This window comes from Thalassophryne amazonica, chromosome 14, assembly GCF_902500255.1.
Source record: "Thalassophryne amazonica chromosome 14, fThaAma1.1, whole genome shotgun sequence".
Classification (NCBI taxonomy): domain Eukaryota; kingdom Metazoa; phylum Chordata; class Actinopteri; order Batrachoidiformes; family Batrachoididae; genus Thalassophryne; species Thalassophryne amazonica.
In genome coordinates, this window is record NC_047116.1 from 17,388,244 (window position 1) to 17,406,396 (window position 18,153).

The window sequence follows — 18,153 nt, forward strand, 5'->3', positions numbered from 1 at the left end:
AATGTGGAGTTGTGTCAGGAAGGACATCTGGTGTAAAACCTGTGCCAAATAAACATGCAGATCCACCTCAGATTTGCTGTAGCGACTCCGAGAGCAAACAAGGGAGAAGGGACCTAGTTTGTTATTTTTGTTACATTTACCCCTACAAATCTAGTTGGCCTGAATCATGGTAATTGAGTAACAGTAACACAAATACATGTTGCCCCAACAAATTTACATTTAGGTCTACATTTACCTTTTCAAATCTAGTTGGCCTGAACCATGGTAATTAAGTAACAGTAATGCAAATTCATCATGATGACTCAACAAATTTACACTTAGGTCACTCAGCAAAATTGTTTCTGGCTACGTTAATGCATTACATAATTTTTTTTATGTTCACTGAGCAAGTTATTTTTTGAGTGTATAAAGTGCGTTTTGAAATGGATTGGTTGTGCATAAAGACGACAGCTTTTTGGATTTTGATCATAGAGGCACTTAGAAGAACCAGAGATTCCCTGTTTTATGTATGTGTCACAAACATGCCCCTGGGGGGAACCGTCCTCCATCACCAAATGGGGCTAGAAGTGCTTGTGAATGTATTACTCGCTGCGCTGCTACGTAGATGTCAGTAATGGCGCTGTTAGCTGAGAGCGAGAAAAAGTCGCGTGCCGACGACGATGCCGAAATGGATGAATTTAAGATACCATACGAAAGTATTTATGTGGATTCTGAGACAGAATTCCCATTTCACATTTGATGGATTTTCACATTTGATGGATTACTCTGTGCCCTGACCGCTGTTGGAGCGACGCTGCCTCAATGGTAAGCCTTGCCGACCAAATTACCTACAGAAAAATAAACCGTGCAAACAATGGAATTGGATTAGAATAGGAATAACACCCTTGTGTCTGATGATTTGCGGACATTCATGTTGGATTACAGTCGCAAATATCCGTTTCACCAGCTTTGCTAACGCGTTGCAGGTAAAGCTCAATTTGCGACCGTATAACCAGCATGAACTTCTGCAAATCATCAGACACAACAGGGTTATTCCCTAAATGCTTGCTATGAATTAGGGTTGCAATGCTTCGTGGTTTTTAGCAACAGATTGGCTCATTTTGCAGATCAGGAAAAAACAAAACAAAAAGACAAATATAACTTTACATTTCATTTACTAATTAACTTACAGTTGAAACTATGAACTTTGGCCAAAGTCCTGAATGAAAACAAAGTGTCCATGTATTAATTACATGTGACATTGTGATTCTTTTATAACAGGATGCTTGCAGATGACCTGAAGCTGAGCAGTGACGAAGACGACACTCAAGGAGTAAGTGACACTTCATGAAGAAAACTAATCACTACTTTCCACATTGCTTTGAGTATAATATTCCCATAAATCCTTTTCATTGCTTATTGAAGAGTCTTACATTAGTGAAGATCCTGGAAGGGCAACGGAAGTTGACCAACCGTCTATGTGAGCCATTAAGCTCGTTTCCCCATTTCTGTAAGCACCTAGAGGAGGTTTACGACCATGCGCTTTGGGGTATTTTTGGGGGGAGGGGGCCTTATTGGAGCCATTGTTTGAGGTCATCTGATCCTTACTTTAGGATAGTGAGATTCACATCCTTAGTAGAAAGCAAAAATGATCAAACTACGCTGTTCTTCTGAACAATGTCTTGAACGTCCCATTTTCCTCAGGCTTTCAAAGAGAAAAGCATGTTCAACAGGTGCTGGCTTCATCCTTAAATAGGGGACACCTGATTCACACCTGTTTGTTCCACAAAATTGACAAATTCACTGACTGAATGCCACACTACTATTATTGTGAACACCCCCTTTTCTACTTTTTTTTTTATAATAGCCCAATTTCATAGCCTTAAGAGTGTGCATATCATGAATGCTTGGTCTTGTTGGATTTGTGAGACGTTTCCCATGTAACAATAAGAAATATACTCAAAACCTGGATTAATCTTTTTAGTCACATAGCACTACTATTATTCTGAACACTACTGTACTTGTAGGAATTCCTGCAGACTGTCAAGGTAAAGAGATAGCTGAGTGTGACATTCCAATCATCAACTCTCAGTAGTGTCTAAAAGAAGTAGAATCCCTAGCCTGACACCCGGCCCTGGATTGGGCCAGATACTGGCCTCTCTCTCCTAACCTGTGATTTGTTGGCGGCCGAGACGCTGACGTCAGCCCATGCGTCAGCCTCACGTTGATGTGGTGCAAGGGCTGCTCTCCTACTGTTGTTTAGGAGTGGGAAATCTCACTCCCAAGATGGAAGCCAGTATCCGGCCCAATTCATAGCCGGGACGGTTGTCAGGCTATAGAACCCCCTGGCCTTTAAACTGAAAGACACCAGTTGAGGTAGTTGAGTCATCTCATAAGAATGCCTTGTTGAAAGCTCCCTCTGGAGGTTTTCTAGGTACGTGCAAGTGTGCGGCAAACATAGGTTAGACCCAGAACACACCGCAAGGATTATACAATGTCCCATCTGGCTTGGGAATGCCTTGGGATTCCCGGGAGAAGATGTAGGTGGTTGCTGGGGAGAAGGACATCTGGGTTACATTACAAAATGGCATGGCGTAAAGTAGATGGATGTCCGGTCCCTTCCAAAACTGCCCATATCTGGTTTCTATTGTTTCTTCTCACTCAGTAAACCAAACAGACCTTTGATGCACGAGAAGACCAGCAGACAGGAAAACATGGAGACAGAAGCGGAGGAGAAAGCAAACGAGAGCACGACTGAAGTGTTTGCCAAAGTCACAAGTCTGTTTTTTCAGACAAGTTTTAGTGGCATGTGTGCACCCCCAGATACAGTTTGGCAAAACTGACACACAGTTAAGAATAGTTTCCTAATTAGTTTCTAACTGTTAGATGTTGAGACTCAGGGGTGATACATCTACAGAAGGAAATTCAGAAGCAGTTTAAATGCGTACTGCTGTGATAATAAGGTTGTATGTTTTGTGTCCCTAAAGGTCACCAATGAATCTGCTTCTTGGGATGGAAACAGGTATTTGACGCCATACATTTGGAGGCATATTGTAGATGTAACACTGAATGATCATGTATGTGTGCTTGTCTGAGTGCCTAAATGTAGTTGCATATGCATTACAAAAAAGTCTTTGTTACCCTGCTTCCAACTTGGATGACAGATTAAACTGTTAAAAAAATTCTCGGAAAAATTGTCATATGACTGGCAGCAAATGGCTGCCAAACAGAAACTGTAAAATGAATATATCCTAATACTAATGAAGTGGAAAAAATAACAAATTTCCATACATTTACATAAAAGGATTTATAGAAACTTTTTTTTATTATTTTAGAGATTTCCCAAATACTAAAGGTTCAGCAACTTTAAAATTACAATAAAAAATGATAAATTGTTAATATACAGTGCATCCACTTTTTTGTTATGTTACAGCCTTATTCCAAAATGGAGTAAATTAATTTTTTCCCCTCAAAAATGGAGTCACAACATCCCATAATGGCACATGAAAAAGTTTTTTGTTTTTATTTTGAAAACTCATTAAAATGAAAGTATTCACACCCTTTGCTCAATACTTTGTTGATGCACCTTTGGCAGCAATTACAGCATAAATCTTCTTGAATATGATGCCACAAGCTTGGTGCACCTGTCTTTGGGCAGTTTTCTTCATTCCTATTTGCAGCACCTCTCAGGCTCCATCAGGGTTGGATGGGGAGCGTCGGTGCTCAGCCATTTTCAGATCTCTCCAGAGATGTTCAATTGGATTTATGTCTGGGCTCTGGCTGGGCCACTCAAGGACTTTCACAGAGTTGTCCTGAAGACACTCCTTTGATATCTTGGCTGTGTGGTTAGGGTCATTGTCCTGCTGAAAGATGAACTGTCACCCCAGTCTGAAGTCAAGAGTGCTCTGGAGCAGGTTTTCATCCAGGATACCTCTGTACATTGCTGCATTCATCTTTCCCTCAATCTTGCCTAGCCTCCTAGTCCCTGCCATGGAAAAATATCCCCACAGCATGATGCTGCCACCACCATGCTTCAGTGTAGGGATGGTGCCTGGTCTTTTGTCAAACTCCAGGTGGGCTGCCATGTGCCTTTTACTAAGGAGGGCCTTCTGTCTGGCCACTCTACCATACAGGCTGATTGGTGAATTACTGCAGAGACGGTTGTGCTTCTGGAAGGTTCAGGAATACTGGAACTCTAACAGAGTGAGCATCGGGTTCTTGGTCACCTCCCTGACTAAGGCCCTTCTTTCCCGATCACTCAGTTTAGATGGGCGGCCAGCTCTAGAAAGGGTCCTGGTGGATCTGAACTTCTTCCATTTACAGAAGATGGAGGTCACTGTGCTCATTGGGACCTTCAAAGCAGCAGAAATGTTTCTGTACCCTTCCCCCAGATTTGTGCCTTGAGACAATCCTATCTCAGAGGTCTACAGACAATCCCTTTGACTTCATGCTTGGTTTGTGCTCTGACATGCACTGTCATCTGTGGGACCTTATATGTAGGCAGATGTTTGTCTTTCCAAATCACGTCTGTTCAACTGAATTTACCCCAGGTGGACTACAGTTAAGCTGTAGAAACATCTCTAGGATGATCCGTGGAAACAGGAGACACCTGAGCTCAATTGTGAGTTTCATGGCAAAGACTGTGAATACTAATGTTAAGTTGAACCCAGAAAAACAGGAAACAGTGCAGGACTAAATAGTGACACAAATGAACCAATAAGCAACAGGTGTAGAGTTCACAGGTGTAGGGGAGACCGGGTAACAAGACACGCCTACAAACACACAGAAACTGACAAACACAAAGTGACACAAACCTCAAAATAGCCCCGAGGGTGAGTAGAACCAAAACATACCATAATAATATTATCAAACTAAAAGAGAACCACAAAATGACCAAGTACAAACCCAAAGAAAAAAAGGCAGGAAAGTAACATGAACTTAAAGATGTAAATGAGTGCAAACAGGGACACCACATGACTGACAGACAGGACTGAAACACAATGACAGTTAACATAGGAAAACAGACAGAGGACAGACCACAAAGACAACTAATACAGACCACAGACATGGAGAGGGGACAGACCACAACAACTTATATACATATGATTTTTTTTCTTTTTAATACATTTGCAAAAATGTAAAAAATAAGAAGAAGAAGAATACTTTTTTCACATTGTCATTATGGGGTATTGTGTGTAGAATTTTGAGGAAAAAATGAATTTAATCCATTTTGGAATAAAGCTATGACATAAAAAATGTGTGAAAAAGTGAAGGGCTGTGAATACTTTCTGGATGCGCCGTAGACACAAACTATTATATCAGTGGTGTCCAAAGTATTCCAGAAAAGGCTGAGAGGGTGCAGGTTTTCTTTGCAGCCACTGACTTCAGCAGGTGATTTCACTGATGAACTCATTCCACCTGTTCAAAGTGATGTTAATCAGTGAAATCACCTGCTGAAGTCAGTGGCTGCAAAGAAAACCTGCACCCTCTCGACCCTTTCTGGAATACTTTGGACACCACTGCTTTATATAATGAGATTTATATTTAAATGTAAACAAGTAAGCTTTGTGTCTAAGAGCAAGAGATACAACTAAGTTGAAAACACCAAAAATATGACTGAGAATAATCAGAAATGAATGAAACTGATCATGCAGGCCTTTAGGTATACAACATTCCTAATGCAAAAATTGAAATCTCAGACTTTAGTGGTTCTAGACAAGAGTTTTAGGATGCAGAAAGTTGTGCCATACCGATGGATGATGGAATGACGGACAGATGGGCAGCAATTTCTCTTGACAAGCCCACCCTGCAGTTCAATACCTATAGAAATATCAGCTTGCCGCACCCCTAATTTAAACTATTCTGTAAAAGAATAACGACAATTTATTATTTTAAAAATTGGCAGCATGGCCTAAAAGAGGAGGATCGCATTGCTCAGTGATGATGCTCAGGATCATGAGACAGAGTGTGTTTTATCACTGTAGTTGAAATATATTAAAAAATAAATCATTACAGTGGCAGTTATCTCCAACACAAGCATGATTCACATCCACATTTTATTCACAAAATAAATAAACCCTTCAGAAAAGCCTACAAAGGTGATGTGCAGGAGTCATTTTTTTTTTTTTTTTTGCTGTCACCCATGTGTATTTATTATGATTTTGCGTGTAAGTCCAGACTGTGTGTGTCCGTGCACTGACCCTTGTTTTTGCGTGTGTATGTGTGCTGGCTGGCAGCTTGGCGGTGCAGCGTGCACGCACACACGGCAGGCGGGTGAGACATTCCAGCTCTGACTCTTCGGCCTCAGACTCCACTGGCGAGTCTGGGAGCAGCAGCCTTCATTCTCGCAGCCCGAGTCCAGATGTGCACCGTGACCCCGTGTCACCTGTATCGCATGTCAGCGCTCGGCCGCCCTGCACCAGCAAGGAGGTAGGGCTTCTGAGCCGCCGTCTCTCTCCGTGTGCGCTGTCAGTGCGTCTTTTTCTTCTGTTTGTGTGAAAGCCTTGCAGAATGAAGCTCTGTATTTAAAACATTTGCTTTCCTGGAAATGCCAACTTTCTGTTAATGCACACTTTCAAGTCCTTTTTAAAATGTTGCAAGAAAAATTCAAGTTTTGAGTAAAATACTTTATGTGACAAATGAAAACATAGTTAAGTGTGAGGGGCAAAGGTGGGCAAGTAACAGGCTACTACTAACTGTGAGGTTATAACTAGTTAGTAAATGAAAAGCTGAGAAGAGATACATTAATTAAATGAAACAACATAACCTTAATTTTACATTAACATTAAAACCTATTTATTTTATGCTGTCTATAATTATTTTTTTTTATTTTGTATAATTATTTAGGCTGATGTGTACGAGTATATTTTATTTTTTAATTGATGTTCAATTTGAAATGTTCTTATGGATGTAAAAGTTTGTTTTATCATTGTGTCTTTATGTTGTATTATGTAGAACACTATGTAATTCATTTTGAGTTGAAAGTGTTATATAAAAGTAATATTATTATTATTATTATTCCATGAATATCTTTACTTGGCCCAATTAAAAAAAGCTCCATTATAAATAGGTAAATAAAATGTGGATTCCGTTCAGATTTCCCAAATCCTGGATGTGAGGAGAAGTTGTCAGATGAGGTGATAAACTACAGCAGCTACTTGTGTTCATTGCCTTTTGCATTGTTTTCCTTTTGTTTTGTTTGTTGTTGTTGCTGTTGTTTTTATTTGGGGGGGGGGGGGGGGTGTTCAACGCTCAACAAAGTGAATCCCTTGTATGTGAACACATACTTGGCAGTAAACCTGATTGTGATTCTGATTTAACAATTGAAGACAGTTGGTTGTGACCAAAATTAATATCACAACATTTGTTGGCTGATATCTAATAATAATACTACTACTAATAATAATATAGCACTTTCAATTGTACAAACAGTTATACACAAAATATAATACAATAAAATGACTATAAATACTAACCATATACATTGATTACAAATAATAATAAAAAATAAAATAGAAAATGTTAAATAATAAGAACATGAAGATTAAAAAATGTGTAACCATTACAGATTATTGCAGATATTAAAATTGTATCCAAAAAAAACAGCCCAGAGACATTCAGGCGGTGCCTTAAAAAACAAAAAATAAAATAAACAAAAAAATTAAGTCTGTTTCAGTGCCTGTTGCTTTAAAAGGAATGGAGGTGCTGTTTTTTTTGGGGGGGGGGGCTCTTCCTTCTTTCCAGGTTTTGCACAACATGACCTCTTTTAATTACAACATAGTGTGAGTATAGAATCAATTTTCACAAAATCTGGTGGGAAAAAGTTGGTTATTTATTTATTTCTGTTTTTTGCAAGACGGAGTGTGTTTGACCATGATGCTCTGAGGTTTCCACTTCTACTATTAAAATAGCATTGGTAGTAATTGACCTGGGAGCCATAACATCAACCAAGAAATGGCTGAAAACCCCTACAGCCCCCCCCCACCCCCAGAGCGCTGAAGACGCTGCTTGACAGCAGGTGCAGGGATGGTTTTAGGAATGAGGAATGCATGCGAGTCAGAAAGGCAAGCAGAAGGGGGCGTGGGGGAGATGATGTAGTTTTAGGAATTAGTGCCTGAGTGTCACGTCAACAAGCCGAGTCTTAAGAGGAAAGTCATCCTGATGTATCTTATGCTGACATGTCATCTTTTCGGGACAACGTTGGGCGAATGAATGTAGACTAATCGCTCTTCTTTGACTTACATGCTGTCAGATGAAAACGGTGTGGCTCAGTGCTAAGCAGAGGGTAGGCTCCACTTGGAGGTGTGGTGCACTGTGGGGACACCAGACCAGACGTGGTCTGAGATGGTGGATATGTGGGGGGAATGGAGGTCCACCCTGCCCCTTTTTTTATGAATGAAAGCCCCTGTCTGACATTATTGGCTGTATTACTAAACATGTAGTATACTGGGCCCCTATAGAGACGGTGTGTGTGTGTGTGTCGATGGGGGTAAGAGGGGTAGGCAGGGAGGGTATGCACCATATGTTTTTCATTTACGTTGAGTGTCTCCTGAGGAAGAGATGGGGGTTGGACTTATGGAAGCCACGGCTCCAGAGTTCCAGGTAGTAAGAAGGAGGGTGAGAAAGAGGGAGGGTACAGAATCGATGCAGGGAGGGAGGGGAGTTGAGACGGTACAAGAGATGCACTGTCCTCTCTGGAAAGAGGGCGAGGGATATGGAAAGGGGGGGGGGTTCACTATTTGACTTGAGGAGTAGAGGTTTAATTTAGCACTGGTCAGCTGAGAGCGAACGAGAGCACAAAAGAAGTTTGTTCTCCAGCCGTGAGTATCTTCTAACTTTTTAATTTGAACGTTCTGTCTCGGGTTCTTGTCATTTTTGTGGTTACCAAACGTTAAGGGAGTCATTTGGCATAATTGGAATAGGATTCAGCTCCTGTAAGTGCAAGCGTGAACGTCAGAATCAGGAATAAAACCAGGTAGACTCCTAAAATTAAATTATGTCAAATGAATTTTTGGTTGAAGTAACAGTTTTTTGCACGAGTCAGTACCTTTAAACAGATTTTTAAGGGAGTAATGGTTGCCTGGTAGTGATTGTTTTTGATACTTGTAGGGTATATTGTATTCCAGTGTGCAAATATATGGTTCATATGTTATTCTGCAAATGTAATATGAGTCGGTCCTGCATTTCTTGTATGCCCCTCATTATTGTGGGCCACGTGTGTATGATAGTGCCCCACTTCCAGCAATAAGTAACTAATATTTAAATTGTCATAGCTTGTTATTAATACCACCTTTTCCAGTTAGATTTACCCCTTTCCCTCTACATTTGTAGACGATTCAACAGTCTTCTGCTCAGTGGCAGTTGGACAAGTGGCTGAAGGATTCTCGGAAAAAGTCTGGCCGGGGTCAACAGGATTGCACTCAGACCATTCCAGCATGCCCTCCTTCACCACGTACGCAGAAAACTCCATCTCCGGCTAGGTCCTGGGACAGCAATCAGGAATACAGCCCTAGTCAGAGCCCTATTCCCAGCCCACAGTTAAACTACAACCACAACAGCCCACTGCATAGCCCTGGATACAGCTTTTGCCCCAGCCCTAGCCCATTTCCCAGCACCTGCCCAAGTCCCAGCCCTAGTCCAAGACACAGTCCTATCATTAGCCCCGGTCCAAGTATTTGCCCCAGTCCATGTGGAAGTACAAGAGCAAGCCGCAGCCCTAGCCCTATAAATAAACACCCTCCCAGAAGCCATGGTTCTGGGCTTCTTCCTTCAAGGGTTTGCCACTATCCTCAAGTTCAGAGTTGTCAGCAGCTGAACCAAGCACAGCCGAGCCTAAACGTCATCCCTCACAGGACAAAAAATAGGACTGGGCTTGCTCCATTGCCCAACGCTGATATCAAGAGCAAATCACAAACAGTGCTTGTCCCCAGCAACCTCATCAACATAGGTTGAAATGAGACCGCAGAGGACCAAGACCAAACCCAAAGCAAATCCAAAGATGGCTTAATCTCTAACCAGAGTCACAAACACAATCTAGACTCAAATCTAATTTTAATCCAAATACAAACAGCTTGGTGCATCTTCCATCACCAAACACACATCACAACTTGAGCAAATCCATAATAACAAATCCAATCGTGACTTCAACCAGACGAGGCCTGCATTTCAATCTGGATTGCAAAATTCCTCCAGTGGTGAAAAGTACTTAGTGCCAACTGCTCGTGAAACAAATGGTCACTGTAGTTCACATTCTCGGTATACCTCTAAAACTTCTAGTACTTCTGATACTGGGTCTAACACTAAACCCAGTCTGAGTCAGTATCCCAGAGCCAAATCTTGGGAGGCTACAGCCCCAAAGTTGGTGCAAGCTGAGCAAACAAAAACATCACAGAGGAAACCCCAATCAAAGGAGCAGGATTTGGACCACAGAGAAGTTCACCTGACTCCAACAGAAAGTCGAAAGCCAGACAGAAAGAGGGCGCTATAGACAAAAGCAACAAGACAAACAGGAGAGAAAAGAAGACAGGAGACTGGCGGAGGAGCAGCTACTGAGACGTCCCTGGATCCAAAACTCAGAAGGAGAGGAGGGAGGAAGCAATACATGGTCAGAGGAAGAAAGAGGAGACATCGACAGAAGAACAAAGGAGGCAGAGGGAGCGCAGCAGGGATGCGAATGGCCAACAGTCCAGGCCAAACAGAGACCGCATACAAACACCGAGCAACACTGCCCTCAAGAAGAGTCACGCCATCAGGGCAGGACGAAAAAGGGAGGGAAAAGTGAAGAAAACAAAGTGTTGCAGATAGACACATCACCTTCCCATATAATTTCCCCAGACCCTCATAGACAATCGTACTCTCTCTTCTTCTTCTTCAAGTTCAGAATCAGAATCTGAGTATCAGCTTAAGATTGCCAAAGTACCTGCTGATTCTACCTCCAGTAGGACACTCAGAAAGAGAGGACAGCAAGGTCCGGGGAGACCTGAGAGCAACAGGCCAAAGGCGGTACACCCCAAAGGACCTACACCAGGTATTCCGGGTGAGCAGCAGCAAGTGAGGGGAGGCAGAAGCTCTACACCCTGGTCCCGTTTGGGCGAAGTGAACAGGCTACAGCACCATCCCAACGAGGGCTACGAAATCTAGTGGTGCAGTTCGATCTTGTCTGCTAAAACGTGTCCCTGATAGCACCACCAACACGACACCCACAAAAACTCATCTTCCTTGTCATCTTCATCAACTAAGGACAAGCAAAGACACTATGAAGCACCAACACAACCCCGAGACAATGAATAAAGACAGCAAAAGAAAACGCAAGGTACTCAGCGTTCATATATATTACTCGCCGTCTTTGAATGTGATGTGATAAATGTATCTTTAACAACTTTCAGACACAAACTGTGTTTGTGTATTTGTGTTTGTGAGACCAGTTGGAGAATGGTGGGTCACACTGTGAAAGCAAGAGGAGCACGCCGTATGCAAAGGACCTCTCGGGACGCACGGACTCCTCATCCCGCCCATCTGAGACCAACTTTTCTACTGAGACCACACACAACGGGTGAGAACACCACGCACAGAATTTCCTCTTGTCCATCTGTTATCTGCACTCGTTTAGAACCTGTTGAGGATCAGGCCGGGTTTGAACTTGATTCCAGTGAACATGGGGCAACAGCCAAGATACACCCCACTGTTTCAGGTTAAATGTGTCATACACAGTATATGTGTCAACTATTCACATTTGCTGTCGTTTGTGTGTGTACATGCAGGTACTTGGAGTACTTGGACAATAAGAAGCCATTGTCTCCACTGTCTCCCTTGTCTCCTCTGCCCAACACTCCTGAGTCTACCAAATCATCATCCAAAGCAAAGAATTATGAGCACCATTACTCCCACTCCCACAGAATAAAGAAAAAACTAAAGATACTGCTTTAAAGGTAAAATAAAAATGCTTTCTTATCCAACTGAGTGTTATATCTTTGTAGTTTCCAATGGGATACAAACACCAGACTTCTTGCTTATGAGACCAATTCCCTTCCAGGTCAGCTAAAGGGAATCCCCATTAGTCAAGCTTGTAGAAACATTTTTCAATCCAGATTTCACCTTACCACATACCACATTTTACTTCATCCTGAGGTCACAGGTGCAGCTAAGCATTCAGAATCTTCACCTGTAACTGGGACAGACGCCTCTCACATCCTGTCAGCAGTGCCCATTTGTAATTAAGTGGTATATCTGTGTGGCTTCTGGTATAATTCAAACACTAGACTTCTCACTCATGAGACCAATGCTCTACCAGGTCAGCCAATGGGGAATCCCTACTTCCCAAGCCAGTTGGAGCATTTTTCAGTATGGATTTCACATTGCTTGCAAAGTGAATTCATGGGCAGAATGATGTCTTCATTTGTAGCAAGTTGTTGGCTGAAAAACAAGCAGGCAAAAAAACAACAACCATTAGTATCCGAACAGAGGCAGAATGTTTGGATACCATATTTTCTGAAAGCTTTGTATCTCTATAGTTAATTTCAGCATGATGCCAATCATAATTAGCTTCGTGATTTTTACAGGCTTTTAAATTGATCCCCGATCAACCAAAATTTTATTTTTATGAAAAATATTTTTGCCTTTAAAGACATATGCATGATAGAATGCTAAATGCCATTGTAATCACATGCTAAATATCATTTGATGTTCAATTTTACATAAACAAAAAATACTAAATCCAATATGGCCCCCAATATCCAAGCTGGCATCTAAAAATATATCAAATGCATCATTCAAACATTTTCCCAAGAAGATGCTTTTTATGGTCTTAAATACCACATATGTCAACTGTAACTTTTGTTTCATAAAATGTAAATTAGACAATTAAGGAGATGGTTAATACAATTATTTTGGCCTTTTCAACATTTGAGGGTATAATTACTTCTCTCTGAAATTGATTGAATAAAAGAATAATTCTTCAGTTCAGAACATAGGTTTTTGGGGGGGGTTTTTTACCCCTCATATTTAGTACATGGCCAAGTGGTTAGTGCACTTCAGTGCGGAAAGTTCCCGGTTCAAACCCCACCCCTGCCACATTTCTCCATGCAATGGGGAGTTGCGACAGGAAGGGTATCCAGCATAAAACTTGTGCCAAATCAATATGCAAATCCACCTTGGATCTGATGTGGTGACCCTGAGTGAAAACAAGGGAGCAGCCAAAGGGTCTTACTATTTAGTACATGGCTACAAACTACTGAGATGAATTAACACTTAACAACTGCACATTTTTGCATATGTTTGAACATCACCATGATATGTAGTATGATTGATTACAATACAATTTTATATTGTATTTGGCATTTATATGTGTTTACATACAATTTAAAAAAAAAATTCAAAAATTTAAAGTTGTGATCAATAGAGGTCCATTTGAAAGGCTGTAAAATCAAGAAAGCTACTCTTAGAGATATGTAGCCCCCAACCCACCAAATGGTAGTTATGACAGCTCCTGGTACCTACTCTGCTAGTGGTTGCAGTGCATTGTTGAAATTATTATCCTTGTTATTGCTGTTGTTACATCAACAAACCAATCTGTGATGTAAATGTCATGACTGAGTTCTACCTCGACCACAAAAAACAACTTCTAAGGATTTTAATATTTTGATGTTTAGTGACTGCACCCCATCATTGCATTTTATAATCATGTCTTCAGTTCAGACTCATGTTCTGTCACTGCATATTGTCAAACTGGTATTGTGTTTTTATGTTAGAATGGCCAAAACAGATGGTCACCCCACTGGATCGAGTCTGCTTGAGGTTTCTTCCCATAGTCAAAAAAAAAAAAATGCTGAGAGAATTTATTTATCACCGCTGTAGCCGATATACTTGTTCATGGGGCGGGTAAGGTTTAGTTGTTACTAATGTATAGCACTTTGAGATGATGTGTTATAATTTGGTGCTGTATAAATAAATTGAATTGCAGTCTTTGTACATGCGGAATAGTTAGCAGCATTTGCACTGAACTACAATCATAGAGCCGTATATGAGTACTAGGGTCCGCACTTACAATTCTTCCTACATAACGCGAATGTTCCTTCATGGAGAGCGATGTGCCATGTGGCAAAATATTGATGAAGTGCCCAGATGTCAAATGTTTCATGTGCATTTTCAATGCGGATACGCAAGTAAACACATGGAAAAAAGCTTGCAAAATATCGAGCCAGTAAAATTAATTTTTAAATTATGTAAGGAATGTATTAAAATTACCCTGACACCAACACATTCTGAAATATTAGTGTTGAAAGTTCACACGGATCCGATCTGTTCCAGCTACAATCACTTCCTTTGCGGATGATCGTTCATGAGTCACATTTTATTCCAGGCACTGCCGGGCAAAATCAAGGTACAGAAGTTGAAGTTGAACATGTCATAATCCAAACAAGTTAGTGTTGAAAGCTTACACAGGTCCAGCTTCTAAATTCTGCAGACATAACAAGGCACAATGTCACAACACACACAATCCAGACTGGGCATTAATTAATTCCACATGGTAAATCCATTTAAATGTCAGTTCTGCTTCTGTCTTCATATTCCTGCATTGCACAGGCATTACGCTCTGCAAGATACACCAGTTTATCACCCAGAAATCATGGAAAAAGTAACAACAACAACAACCAAAATGACTTACTTATGGAAGGAAATGTCTCCCTTCTTCCTCTGGTTGTGGCGTTACCAACATGCGCAGCTGTCCGGCATTTTCCAGCTGTTTCTTGACCAGATCTATGAGCGTCAATGTGCACTGGCCACTGAGTTGCCCGGTGTTAAAATGGCAACCATGCCCCCTTGCCGGCACAGATCTCAGTGCGAGTGCAGACTCTAGTACTCATATACAGCTCTATGACTACAACCCACATTAGCATGCTAGCATCTCTTATCAACAAGTCAGGACTCATCACTTACCATGTATTTGTGTTATCTGTGGTTAAATCAGCGACAAGAGTGTTAGGTTCTTTTTATTTAAGAATTGGACAGGAAACAGACTTCAAAGTTTAGATGTTTTGAAAAGGCGCCTACACTGATACAGAGAGTCAGCAGCGCTGGGGTCTTTGAACAGATCACATGCAACATCTGGAACAAAAAGCCAAGATTTCCTCCTTGCATTAACTTTTATTCCTGCCGGTGATTCCATAATTTTGCCAGGGGTTGTAGTATGATTTGTTGGCGAAATAGGCCTCCAGGCAAAATGTGTTTTCCTTGGTTGACCAAGACATGTTGGGGAAGATGATTGGAACAATAGTCTTCCCCAGCATGTCTTTGTAGGATTGTTTACAATTTTTATGGGTTCTGTTTTTTGGGGGGGTCACCCTGTATGATAATGAAATGAGCTCATGTGCATCCTTTAAAAAAGGGGATCCACATCTAAATTGGGTCAACAGAGTAGCTGCACCCATGTAGCCTTAAATACTTCAAACTTCATCAACCAGGAGATTCAATGGCATTACACGTGTTTTGGCCTCCCCGCACTGAACACTGCACTGGTATCCTGTGAAAGCAGATTTTAAGGTTTTGTTGTTGACTTATAGGCCTCTGAATGATTTATGTATTTTGCAGAACTTGTTGAGCCTTATGTTCCTTCTCATGCGGTCTCACGATGTGTGCTTGCTTTGTGCGCCTCGGATTTATGAGAATCAGCAGACTTTACAGACGTTGCAGTCATGCTTCTACCTTGTGGAATAGTTTTCCATTTTTTGAAATTAGAAAGTCTACTTTAGTTGACACTCTTAAGGTTCATCTGAGTATGTTTTTATTTTATTTTTTTGATGGTAATTACGTATGGTTTTGTCTTACTTGAACTGTATTTGTATTTATGTAGGACCTTTCAGAGTCACAAACTGCTTTACACTATTCTAAACATATCAGTCTAATACAACAAATTTCATACAAAAAAATCCACAACAGTTATACATAAAAACATACAAAAAAGAAAAGATGGAAAGGCTAAGAAGGTTTTTTTTTTAAATAAACTATTCCAAAGTTTTGAAGAGCATGTTCAACACAGGTTTTAAAAAGCATACAGGGAACCTTTGAAAATCTCTGAGGGCCTTAAGGAGTGAAAAAGTCTGCTGATGTACTCAAGTGCCAGACCCTGCAGTACTTTAAATGATAAAAAAAATGTATTATGAATTCTAAAAGACAGGAGGAGTCAGTGAAGTGAGGATGAAGTAGGAATGGTATGGGAAATAATAACATTATTATTCTGTCTTTCTGCTTTGTCAGTGTCAGTCCATTGGCAGCTACACTCCACAACACTACCACCATCACCTTCACACATGAAGTATATTGAAGCACACAACCACTTCCTTCCTTTATTGGTACACCTGACACTTGTCTTATCTACTACTATAAGCAACAGGTTTGTCATTATGTCCCACAGCAGCCTGTACTCAAGGTTCTTGAAATGTAGCAATATCTTCACCTGGTGGATATTTACCATTAATGCAGGTACAATAGAATTTCACCAAGCGCTCTAGTACTATATTATTCTCAATCTGTACAGGCTTTTTTAAAAGCTCACCTCTGGCCTTCCTGTGTTTTTATGCTTGTTGCAGCTGCAAGAGTCGTACAGTAGTAAAGAAAAGAAAATATTCACATTAAAGAAAGGTGACTAAAGTATATTGCAATGTTTGCTCGTGGGTGCATAAATGACGTGAAGATTACTTGAAAATAGAATTTAAGTGAGTTTGTATATATATATATATATATATATATATATATATTATATATATATTTATATATAAGTATGTATAGATATGGTAAAATTATTCCAAAGGATAAAGTGCACAGTTGTGCATGTAATGAAGCACAAAAGGTGGCTGAAGACGTAGTTAATAATGCAAAATCAGCAGGTGTTTATGGTGCTAAAACATTTTGAGGTATTATACAGTTTGATTGCAGTTGGAATAAATGACCTGTGGAGGTGTTCTGTTTTGCGAGGGTGCAGCAAACTATTACTGAAGGAGCTGCTTAAGGCTACCACAGTCTCATGCAAGGTGTGAGAGGGGTTGTCCATAATTGATGTCAGTTTAGCTAACACCCTCCTCTCACCTACCACCTCTATGGGGTCCAGAGTACATTCCAGGACAGAGATAGCCCAACAATGAATTGGGCCAGATACTGGCCTCCAATGTTGGAGTGAAATTTCCCACTCCTAAATGACCAATAGCAGAGCAGCGCTCACACCCATCAATGTTAGGCTGACGTCAGCGTCTCGGCCGCCAACCAATCACAGGCTAGGAGAGAGAGGCCAGTTGTCCTGGGCCGGTTGTCGGCCTAGGACAGAGACAGAGACATTAACGCCAAGTAACCATAAGATGGCCACGCCCCAGAAACGCCCATCAAGCGACATACAGCTGATGACTGCTTGTTGCCCTTTGCCTCTTCGCTTGTAGCTAATGTGATCATAGGGTTATTTGTAAAAGAAACAACAATGGATAACACACACCAGGTCACGCAACAACTAAGCAAGCAAATGTCCAATTACTTTGCCCCTTTAAAACAGAGAATTACATATGAAATGTTGTGTTTGTTGACATTTTCCCACTTTGAACACAAATAACCTCAAAGAAAAATTGAAAGTCTGGCACTTTGAGCTCATATTCAATGTTTGCTTTCATTTTAAATATCCAGTGATAAGAGGCCAAAATGAAAAAAAAACACTCCACAATAGCCAGAGGATATTAGAATTACGTCCTTGACGAGACAAAGTGGGTGAAGTAGCTGATAAAAAATGACTGCAGAGACATCTCAACACCACTACAAGGTTCACACTCCCACACTGAGCCACAGTGATTCAGTAACCTTTATTTAAACTCTGGAACACTCCTCCTGGTGGGCAGTAACAGTGTTGCTAACGAGAGTCAGCTGTTAAACAAGGCTCTCTGTGCTGTATGCGTGGCAATGCAAGAGATTAAATGAAAGACTTTTTATGCCCTGGGATTTATGTCCATGGAGACCATCAGAGACCATCTCAATGACCTCTCACATTTGACCTTTGACCCCCGTGTCTTCCACAGGACATGACTCAGTCCTGGCCATCCCAGCAGGCCTTAGGGGTGAGCAGGCCCAGCGAATCCTCTACAACCCGAAGGTACGTGCGTGTGGATGACGTGAGTGTGCACGCTAAACCGCAGGCAGGAGATT

General features: G+C 41.1%; 1 pseudogene; it reads left to right on the plus strand.

The window, feature by feature from the left end:
- The window catches only part of LOC117525335, a 39,062-nt pseudogene that overhangs the window by 20,813 nt on the left and 96 nt on the right, over positions 1–18,153 (plus strand).